Below are 10000 nucleotides of genomic sequence, written 5' to 3'. Positions count from 1 at the left end.
AGAGAGAGAGAGAGAGAGAGAGAGAGTCTGCTCTGAGAGAGAGACTCTTATTTCCCTCTAATGCTTCTTTTCCTTTCCATTTATCTTAATCACTTTTTCTGCTTTCTGAATTGATAAAAGTTTTTTTTACACCACTGCTGTTTTTCTCTGTTTGATATAAAACGCTGTGATTCAGCAGCAGCTCGTTGGTTCAGATGTAGTTTTGTGTTAAAGTGTAGAACGATGTGTGGGACGAGAGAAACGAAGCTGAAGGTTTCTGCAGCAGATTAAACAGAGAATATGAATAATTCCTGCAGTGGGAATATTTACACTCTTCTCCCCGTTAAATAACGATTTAAAGAACTCAAACAGAAACTACAGGAAATGTAAACACTTACCGCGCGTTAGCACACCGAGCGTACCCGTAATCGCTACACGCCTTACACATGTACGCCGTCGATTCGCCACAAACCTCAACTCTAACCTCGCCGTCACGCTGTGTTTCATCTTTCATCAAATACCAAGTGTTTACAAATATATACATATATATATATTAAAGACCCACAAGAACTTTCAAATAACAGCAGGAATTATATCTCGATACCTTTTTTAACCATTATCCATTATAACAAATCAGTCTTGGACATTATTCTTGCATTATAAACAATCATTTATATATGAAACTGATCAAAAAAAAAAAAAAAGTATAGTTTTTCTTTATAAATACACTTCTGTTTCAAAAGATTTGGGAACTCTTTAATGAAGTTCCTCATAACTAGCATTAGCAAACTAGGAACTACTTGCTAACTGCACTAGCATTCCGTATACCATGGAACTGTTGTGTTCTGGATTGTGATTGGTCAGAAGCCGTTGATTCGTTTCCTACAACAACATAATGATAAAGATGAATCTTGGAAGGAAGTAGGAGGGATCGTTGGTGCCTCTGGTGAATGGACGTAGCTACATAGCTAGTACCGTTAGCTTGCGCTGCTAATCTAATCTGAGAAGTTAGTACGAAGCCGAGGACGTAACGGACGAACAACCGATTATCAAACCTATTAGTTTTAGGAGGTATATATATATATATATATATATATATATATATATATATATATATATATATATATATACATATATATAGTAGCTAGTACTGTTTCTCATCTGAAAAAAACAACAAGCTCAAAACACTAGCCAGACAGGCCCCGCCCACTTTTGACAACAGTAGCAGTCTGTATATGCCCTCAAATAAACGAAACGAGTGAAACTTTGCTTTGTTGAATCACTGTGAAGTGTGTGTGTGTGTGTGTGAGAGAGAGAGAGAGAGAGAGAGAGAGAGAGAGAGAGAGAGAAAGAGAGAGAGCGAGAGTAAATGATAAGAAAGGACATCACACACACTCAGGCTCATTTCATCACAGCATCAAAAATGCCAAACCCTCACACTTCTAGCATCAGAGCTAACACCCTCTGATAGCAGCAGCTACGTGTCAGGTTCAGAGCTTGCACCGGAATGAAGGAGGTGAAGAGCGAGAGTGTGACATTTTTCCACATCACTGTGTCTTTGATCTTCTCTAATAATGTTGTTCTGACGGCCGGAGGAACCGAGCACCGACCAGCCCGATTCACAGTCTCGCCAATCGATAACCTATTACCACCCAGACAAGCAGTCTTTCTCCGGCCACTGTGTCGTTGACCAGCTGTGTGGGCGCCATAGCAACAACACTTTTGTGCTTATGTATTCAAGCCACCCTCTGCCCCCGTCCCACCCCCTGCACATTTGGAATAATTGTATAAAGAAAGCCTAATGAATACTTTTCCAGATCTGTGAAGCACGGTGGCGGTGGCATCACGTCAGCGTTACACTTTTCCTCTTAGTTACTTATCCGAGTAATCCCAACTTTACCCGGTCATTGACATGTGGTGTTTCTGTAAGCATTATGGATAATTTTCAGTTGTATAAGTTGTATAAGTATTCCCCCCGGCCCCCCCAAGCACCCCCTCCCCAACACACATGCAAACTTTACCATGTTTTGTCGGATTTCATTGAGATTTTATGTCATGAATCTACACACTACAGCAAATAATGCTGAAATTCTATATTGTTTATGAAATTATTTCGTCGGGATTGAATAACTGTTCACCTCCATTGCTGCGAAGACCTTACATCACCATCAGAAGTCACATAATTAGTTGAAGGGAGTCGACATGTGTACAGTTAAAGAGAACTTACCTAAAGAAACATCATGAAGCCCGAGCAGGTAAAACTCCCACAAGAGGATTTATATCATTTTAAAAATGGAAAGAGCATAACCACAACTCTGCCTAGAGGAGGCAATCAGGCAAAGGGGCAAAGGTCAGTGAGCAGGTAAAGTGTGGATTAGACAGAGAGGCTAACAAGAGGCCAAACATAATGCTCAATATGATGTTACCACCACCATGCTTCACAGTTCTTGGTTATAAAAAAAACACCAGCACCAGCAACGGGGGCGAATACTTTCTAAATAATTAAATAATTTTGCAAGCGATATTGATTTTTCCTTTCACTTCAATACAATGGTTATTTTCATTAGATCCAAGACAGTACGTCCATTTCAGTTCCAGGATGTTACCCTACAGAATGTGGAAAAGTTCAACACAATGCAGACTGATATATAGATAGATAGACCCTCAACCCCCACTCGTTCATAGAACGTCCTGTTCTTCTCATATCTAATGTCTCATCTCGAGCTGAATACCGAAAACAGGCCCCGCATTTGATAAGATCACTGGCGCTGCACACAAAGCCAGAGAAAACCTCCGTCCTTGTTCCTCATCCTTCAAATTGTCGGCAGCCAATGGTCCTGTGAAACGCCACGTCCTCTCTTCCACTCTACGCTTTGACCTGTTTTCATCACATCTCCAGAGGAGAGGAAAAACTCCGTTTCATCGCTTCACCACTTCACTACAGGAGTTCCTCAAGGTTCGATTCTTTGTCCAAGCTTGTCCTGGCTGTGTGATAAATCTCGGAGCAGGCTTCATGTGGGCCCCTGTGTGTGTGATGGTGGACTGGTTTTCCAACATGCTAACTTGAATGTAGAGCCATCATCTCACCAAACCTAACCACCAACTGTATCAATGCACCTTCAGATGTTTTACATGCGGGCATTAGCACATTAGTGGTTAGAACATTCGCCTCACACCTCCAGGGTCGGGGGTTCGATTCCCACCGTGGCCCTGTGTGTGCGGAGTGTGCATGTTCTCCCCGTGCTGCGGGGGTTTCCTCCGGGTACTCCGGTTTCCTCCCCCAGTCCAAAGACATGCATGGTAGGCTGATTGACGAGTCCAAAGTGTCCGTAGTGTCCGTAGTGTGTGAATGGGTGTGTGATTGTGCCCTGCGATGGATTGGCACCCTGTCCAGGGTGTACCCCGCCTTGTGCCCCATGCTCCCTGGGATAGGCTCCAGGTTTCCCCATGACCCTGAAAAGGATTAAGCGGTATAGAGGATGGATGGATGGATGTTTTACATGATTACATTGCCAGCCTAATGCCTAAATGTACATGTGAATATGTGGTTCTTAAAAAAGAAAGAAAGAAAGAAAGAAAGAAAACCCTTTCTGGCTTAGGCCACGCCTACTTCAGGTATAACTCTGTATAAAGATACGGATATTTGGAGCAATAAACTGATACAGATAGTGTCATTGTGTTAAATATTTGGGGGCGTTGGTGGTTTAGTGGTTCTGGGTTACTGATCAGAAGGTCGAGGGTTCAAGCCCCAGCACCGCCAAGCTGCCACTGTTGGGCCCTTGAGCAAGGCCCTTAACCCTCTCTGCTCCAGGGGGCACTGTATCATGGCTGACCCTGCACTCTGACCCCAACCTCCTGGCATGCTGGGGTATGCGAAGAAAAGAATTTCACTGTGCTGTGATAAAGGTTCATTATCATTATATTTGTAGACTATGACGACCTTGATAAAACAGAATACAGATCCTGCACGGTAGTGACTGCGCTACCCACTGCACCACCATGCCACCCGTGTTCCGTTTAAAAATTTATATTAAATATTGAATTGTTTGCTTGCCCTGATTCATACCTGTCCAGAACAATGAAGCATGGTGGTGGTAGCATCATGATAAGCATTACCTTTGGCCCTTTGCTTGGTTCCCTTACTAATCCCATCTCTACCTGGTCTATGACTTTTGGTGGACCTCCTCTAGACAGTCGCGGTTGTGCTGTAACCTTTCCGGTTTTTTAATACTGGATACTAAACGTCACTTTGTGGGATTGTCAAACTCTAGAAACAGGTGTATTTATATCACAAGAGTTTGTGTGATATTCCAGTTGCACACAGATCTACTAAATATTCAACGGGTTATGTGATTTCCGATGATACCTCTGGTTGCACTGGAACTGTTTCATAGGTTTCTTAGCAATGTGGGTGAATATTAATGCAATCATTAAAACTAAATAATTTCCCAAACTGTATTACTTTATAAACCAGACCCCTCCCCCCAACCCAACCCCAACCACCATCCTCTATTCTACTTTGATATTATGGGTGATTTTGTGTAGATTCCTGAAATAAAATCCACATCTAATTCCAAGTATTAAGGCTACAAAATGCTCAAGGAATACTGTGAATAGTTCTGTAGAGGAAGCATAAATCTAGCATCCTAAAGGGAATCCTTAGAGATTCCCATATTCCTCTTTGGGAATATGTATACCATATATCTCAAATCACACTAAAACACAGAGCTGTACAAGGCCAGCAGTCCTGTATGCATTTTGGCGGTAATTCTGCAATGGTACATGCACGGTCAGTAGGGAAATATTAGCGCTGTCGTTATGGAAACGTGTGGTTTTTTAATGCGGATGTATCCTGAATGGGACAGCGGGACGCGGTCAGCGGGAAGGTAACGCCACTGTGTTTTCCTCCATAATCTCCAGAACAGCCCTTTGTGAGTTCTCTTTGTCTCTGGTAAACGCCATCCTCTTTATCTGCGTCTGCTTCTGCAAACATCGCGGCTTAATCTCCAGCTCGCCCCGCTTCCTCGATACGCCTTAGGAACAGGACGAAGAAACAAAGCGCGTTATTATTTGTACATCCAAAGCGTATGTGTGAGACCGGATCCACTTCAAGCGCAGAGCTGAGCTGAGCAGTTAAGCATATAGGTTTGTTTATTCGTGTGTTTTCTAGAGAAGTATAATACGAACACTTTGGCAGTTGTGGAAGTTAAAATCTGGCGTAGAAAGTTGTTGAGGATTAACTGAACTCATGGCCAGGATTAGACGAGTGTGTAGGTTTGTGGACAGACAGGAATAGAAACTTTTTTTTCCTTGTAACGTTCCTCTATCTTGGCAGAACAGTCCACAAGAACTCAAGTTTTAAAGTCCAGAAGGTGGACGACGGCAACTCTGACAGTGCGCTCGTTCTAATACGTTATCGTTTCTATAGTAACCGCTCGTTCGCCTCAGGGATGTGTTCTGCGATTAAACGCGTGCAATTGGAAGGAGTCTCCAGTGTCAGCGCTTTGTAACTTGATTGGAATGTTAATGAGGGCTAGGAGTTACCTCTTCACGTCAAATTCCCGTCTCTCTTGCTCTCACACACACCTGCAATGCGTTCCTTTTTCAGTGTCAGAGGTCACCATGTCTCCGCTGTCTCCCTATAACACCCGAGATGCTGCAGTAAATGCTGAAATGGCCACCGGGGTGCATGTAATGTCGACATGTTGCTTTAATTATTCCTAAATCGTTCTTTAATTAATTTTACCCAGTGTGAGGGCAGAGGCGAGGCCGGGTTACCATATGCCTGGTGTGTGTGTGTGTGTGTGTGTGGAGGGGGTCGGTGGGAGGTGGTAACACAGTGTCACAGGCGTTAAGACAACAGTAATCAGTTTGTTTGTCCTCTTAATTAGCTGTCATGGAGAGCGTGACCTCATTACCTGTGATGGAGTCATGGATAGGGTATTATCCTCCAGGATTCTATTACAACTCCGCCTTCTTCAAACCAAGGGGGCGTGGCCTGTTACAGTATTACTAGTATAAGCTCTAACAGCAGGGAAAGTCGTGGTCTCGCGTGGAATGATAGAGAATATTTAGGATTCGGATAAGATTCTGGTAAAAGGGACGGAAGCAAGGCTCGGACATTAAGAGAGGAATAAAACAGTCTGTTAGAAGAAAAGCATGAGCAGCAGTGGTGTGATGAAGCAGCATGGAAGGTCGGTGTGAGGAACAGGGTTTTCTTACGGCTCTTTAATAAATCCAGTAACATCGCTTTCTCTTGTTGCTTTAAGGCTTCACCGAGATCAAGTTGGAAAATTGCGTAATTCTAATCCATTAGAGTTCAGAATGGAATTACGGATAAAATGCGCTGCTGCTGAGGATAATCGTGGCACAGCAGGACTTCGCTAAGAGAGATAGAGTGTGTGTGTGTGTGTGTGTGTGTTCAGTCTTCAACTGTGCAGAATTAATATTCCCCTTTTCATTCACTCAGTGCTTTTTATCATGCCGAGAAGCCGTTAAATCTTAATGCGGACCTATTTTTACCTGGGTCACCCTGCGCCCGCCGTGGCTCTGTCCGAACGGGACACTTAGACCAGGAGTCCACAGACGTCTGTCCGAGTCTCTCTCAGAGTGACACACCCTGGCGCTATTACTCCCCCCCCCAAAAAAAAAGAAACCCCCGGGTCGCTAGTTTTTCCACAAGTGTGTTTTTGAAGTGAAGGAAGAGAGAAAAGACGTCAAAAGACTTTGGAGGCTGTAACCTGCAGTCACAGAGTGACAAAAAATGCTTAGATCAGGGAACTTTTGCCAAAGAAATGTCCCCACACAGCCATTCCAGCAATGGCCACCAGAGAGTTCATCATTTTTGGGTTTTTTTTTTTTAGCAGAGATAGAATGAGAGAGAAGGTAAAAATAAGCCTCTTTTTATTCGGTCCTGCTTGAAGTGATGAGCTCTTATGTCCTCCCATGGGGGACAATTAGAAAAGAGCACACCGGGATAAAAAAAAACAGGCCAAAACCATCAGTTACCACAAATACACCCCCACAACCCCCACACACACCCCCACTCATCCCAGTAATGACCAGGCCACGCTGGCTAACCCAGTTTCACCATTGTCTTCCCAAAATCAATACAACTGTCAGCTTGGGATTTGGGTTTGGCTTTAACTTCAGTATTTATAGGAAACACAACAAATTTGCTGTCCAATCCCTGCTCACCTCTTTCTCTGAATTTGCATAAAGCAACGTTTACTTTAGTTACATGGGGGCAGTGGTGGCTTGGCGGTTAAGGCTCTGGTTTACTGATCAGAAGATTGGGGGTTCAAGATGCTGGGTTTATATTTGGAGCAATAAACTGATACAGATAGTGTCATTGTGTTAAATATTTGGGGGCGTTGGTAGTTAAGGCTCTGGGTTACTGATCAGAAGGTCGAGGGTTCAAGCCCCAGCACCGCCAAGCTGCCACTGTTGGGCCCTTGAGTAACCCTCTCTGCTCCAGGGGGCACTGTATCATGGCTGACCCTGCGCTCTGACCCAAGCTTCCTAACATGCTGGGATATGCGAAGAAAAGAATTTCACTGTGCGTATATGTGATAAATAAAGACTCATCATCATTATCATTCATTTCCTTCCTTTATGACTCGATGAAAACGCTGCTCGACAGGAAATGATTCAAGATGGACCTTCAGATTCTTCAAATGCAAATTTGTAAGAGGTCCTAAAAGCGAAAGATGTTTATCAAATTATCAAATTTATAAAATTTCTGCAAAATGGCGAACGCAGCTTTCACGGTTAAGCGCATAGTGTCGACGGAAGTGGTTCACGCTTACGCCGATAAAGCGAACTTTCCGGTCATGCTCATGGATGGGGCTCCTGCGTTGGCGCCATTTGGTGAGATCGTTTCGTCACGTCATACGGTTTCCTAAACACCACGTCGGCCACAAAATAGATATTTTCACGTGAAAAAAAAAAGCCATCTGTGAAGTGAGTCAGAACAGTTGTGTTTTGGGGAATCAATACTTCAAGACAAGACCATATAACCGATTACGGGCGGAGTCCCGACCTGCGCCAGTGCTCGGCGGCGTGTAGAAATGAGCCGTTACAGCGTAGCTGTTCCTTTCTACCATTCTGGGACTTGGTGTGGACGCGATAAAGCCACAGCTTTTCCAAACGATCGGCATAAAGAGCTGTCTCATATCATCAAACCTCATGTCCACGCTGGGTTAAAGTCGAGGAAGGCAAGAGAGAAATGTCCATGGGGGGGGGGGGGGCACTGAGTTTCTGAGCTTGTTTAAGGAATGTAAGAGTGAGCAGGAGGAGATCTGTGTGAGAATAAGTGCATTCACGAGACACAGGTAGAGAGAAAGAAGATGAGTAGATCGACAGAACAATGAAGGAGGTATGAGTAAGACTCAAGAATGAAAAAGAAGCTTAAATCTAGATAGCAGTTCTGTTTTTGGAAGCGTAATTAGCCCAATTTGCATCGCACCGTTTTGCATATTTACAGGAAGAGGCGCAGACTGGTTTGTTATTATTAGCCTGTAATTATGTCTTATTTTTTGTAGCAGACAAAAGAAGTGGTAGTTTGTTTGTTTTTTTAAAAAAGAAAGAAAAAAAAAAGGTTTCTTTTGCTCATTAGGTTTAGTAAAATTTGCTCTCATCATCTCCTAGAAAGTAGCAGGGGTCGAAGGTTACAGGCTGAAGAGTATGTCCATCTGATTGCTTCTGTTTGCACTTGTCGGGTTTTCAGACTCGTGAGATAAACGTCTGACATCATCCGGGTGGATGAACTCGTAACCTCGGCGAAGCCCGGAAATTTGCCCTCGTCCCCTCGAGCGATGGAACGTTTGGAACGAGCTCCGACGGCCGAGACAGAGCGTGGGCTTAATTACGTCCCGTCAACCTGGCAGTGATGCTGGTCGTTTTTCAGCAGAGAAAGACAAATTGGCAGACATGACCTACGGATACGACACTAAAGATCGGCGCTGAGAGGGTTGCGTCATGACCTGTACGAGTTGGCACAATTCTGGAACTTTCCCATTTGGCAAAATGGATTAATTTGACGTTTCATATCGATACGAAAGTAACCGCGCGTCGCGTCCGGAAGCGAGGAGTCGGAGAAGGTCTTATTGGTTTTAATCCCAGCAACATTTCTTCTAGAATTCTTATGAATTTCGTTGTGTTTCAGACTCGTAAAGTCGCCCAGTGCAGACCTCAACCTCGTTTTCCTAAATTCTGTCGCCGTAACCGCGGGAGACCCGATCTCATTTACACCTTGTTGCTTAAAAATAAAACACTCTTTTAAGCCGATCTGTCGTTTATTCGACGAATAAAAACAAGCACTTCATGAAAACATTTCCACTCAGAGTGTGTTTGTATTAAGCTTCATGATGGAATACGTGAATTTCTGAGCCTCAATTAGCTCCAAGGTCGCTCGTGTTGTAAGAACACTAAAGCGCGATTCAGAAATCCTCGGCTTTTCCGAGCGCTCCACGTTAGCGGCCTTGAACCGGCGGCGGCTGAGATTGGCAGGAAGGAAATGAGGCGCGTGCTGAGAAGATCAGCATTTTGTCTTTATCTTATCTCCGTGTGAAGGAGCACAGAGAAGAAGCAGTATGTAATGGGGAGGAAAAAATAACAACATGTTAACGCTAATGAATTTAAACAGCGCTGGTTTAGCCGAGTGGATGAGTGTGTTTTGTTTGTTTGTTTGTTTGTTTGTTTGTTTGTTTCTGGTCAGTGTAGTCACATTCTGCTTCATTTAATGAGTACAAATGCAACAAATCTATGCTGTGTGGTTTATTGTTTTTTAGTGTGGCTCTCAGATGGATGGATAGATGGAGGACTGATGGACGGATGAATGGATGAATGAATGGAGGAATGGAGGAATGGATGGAGGAATGGAGGAATGGATGGAGGAATGGATGGAGGAATGGAGGAATGGATGGAGGAATGGAGGAATGGATGGAGGAATGGATGGATGGAGGAATGGAGGAATGGATGGAGGAATGGAGGAATGGATGGATGGAGGAATGGAGGAATG

General features: G+C 43.9%; 1 protein-coding gene across 1 annotated transcript in view; it reads right to left on the bottom strand.

Moving 5' to 3' along the window:
* LOC128604289 (zeta-sarcoglycan) overlaps positions 1-10000 on the bottom strand; it is a 46956-nt gene that overhangs the window by 31236 nt on the left and 5720 nt on the right. The window lies entirely within an intron of this gene.

This window comes from Ictalurus furcatus, chromosome 29, assembly GCF_023375685.1.
Source record: "Ictalurus furcatus strain D&B chromosome 29, Billie_1.0, whole genome shotgun sequence".
NCBI classification, from domain to species: domain Eukaryota; kingdom Metazoa; phylum Chordata; class Actinopteri; order Siluriformes; family Ictaluridae; genus Ictalurus; species Ictalurus furcatus.
This window is presented reverse-complemented; position numbering and strand designations above follow the sequence as displayed.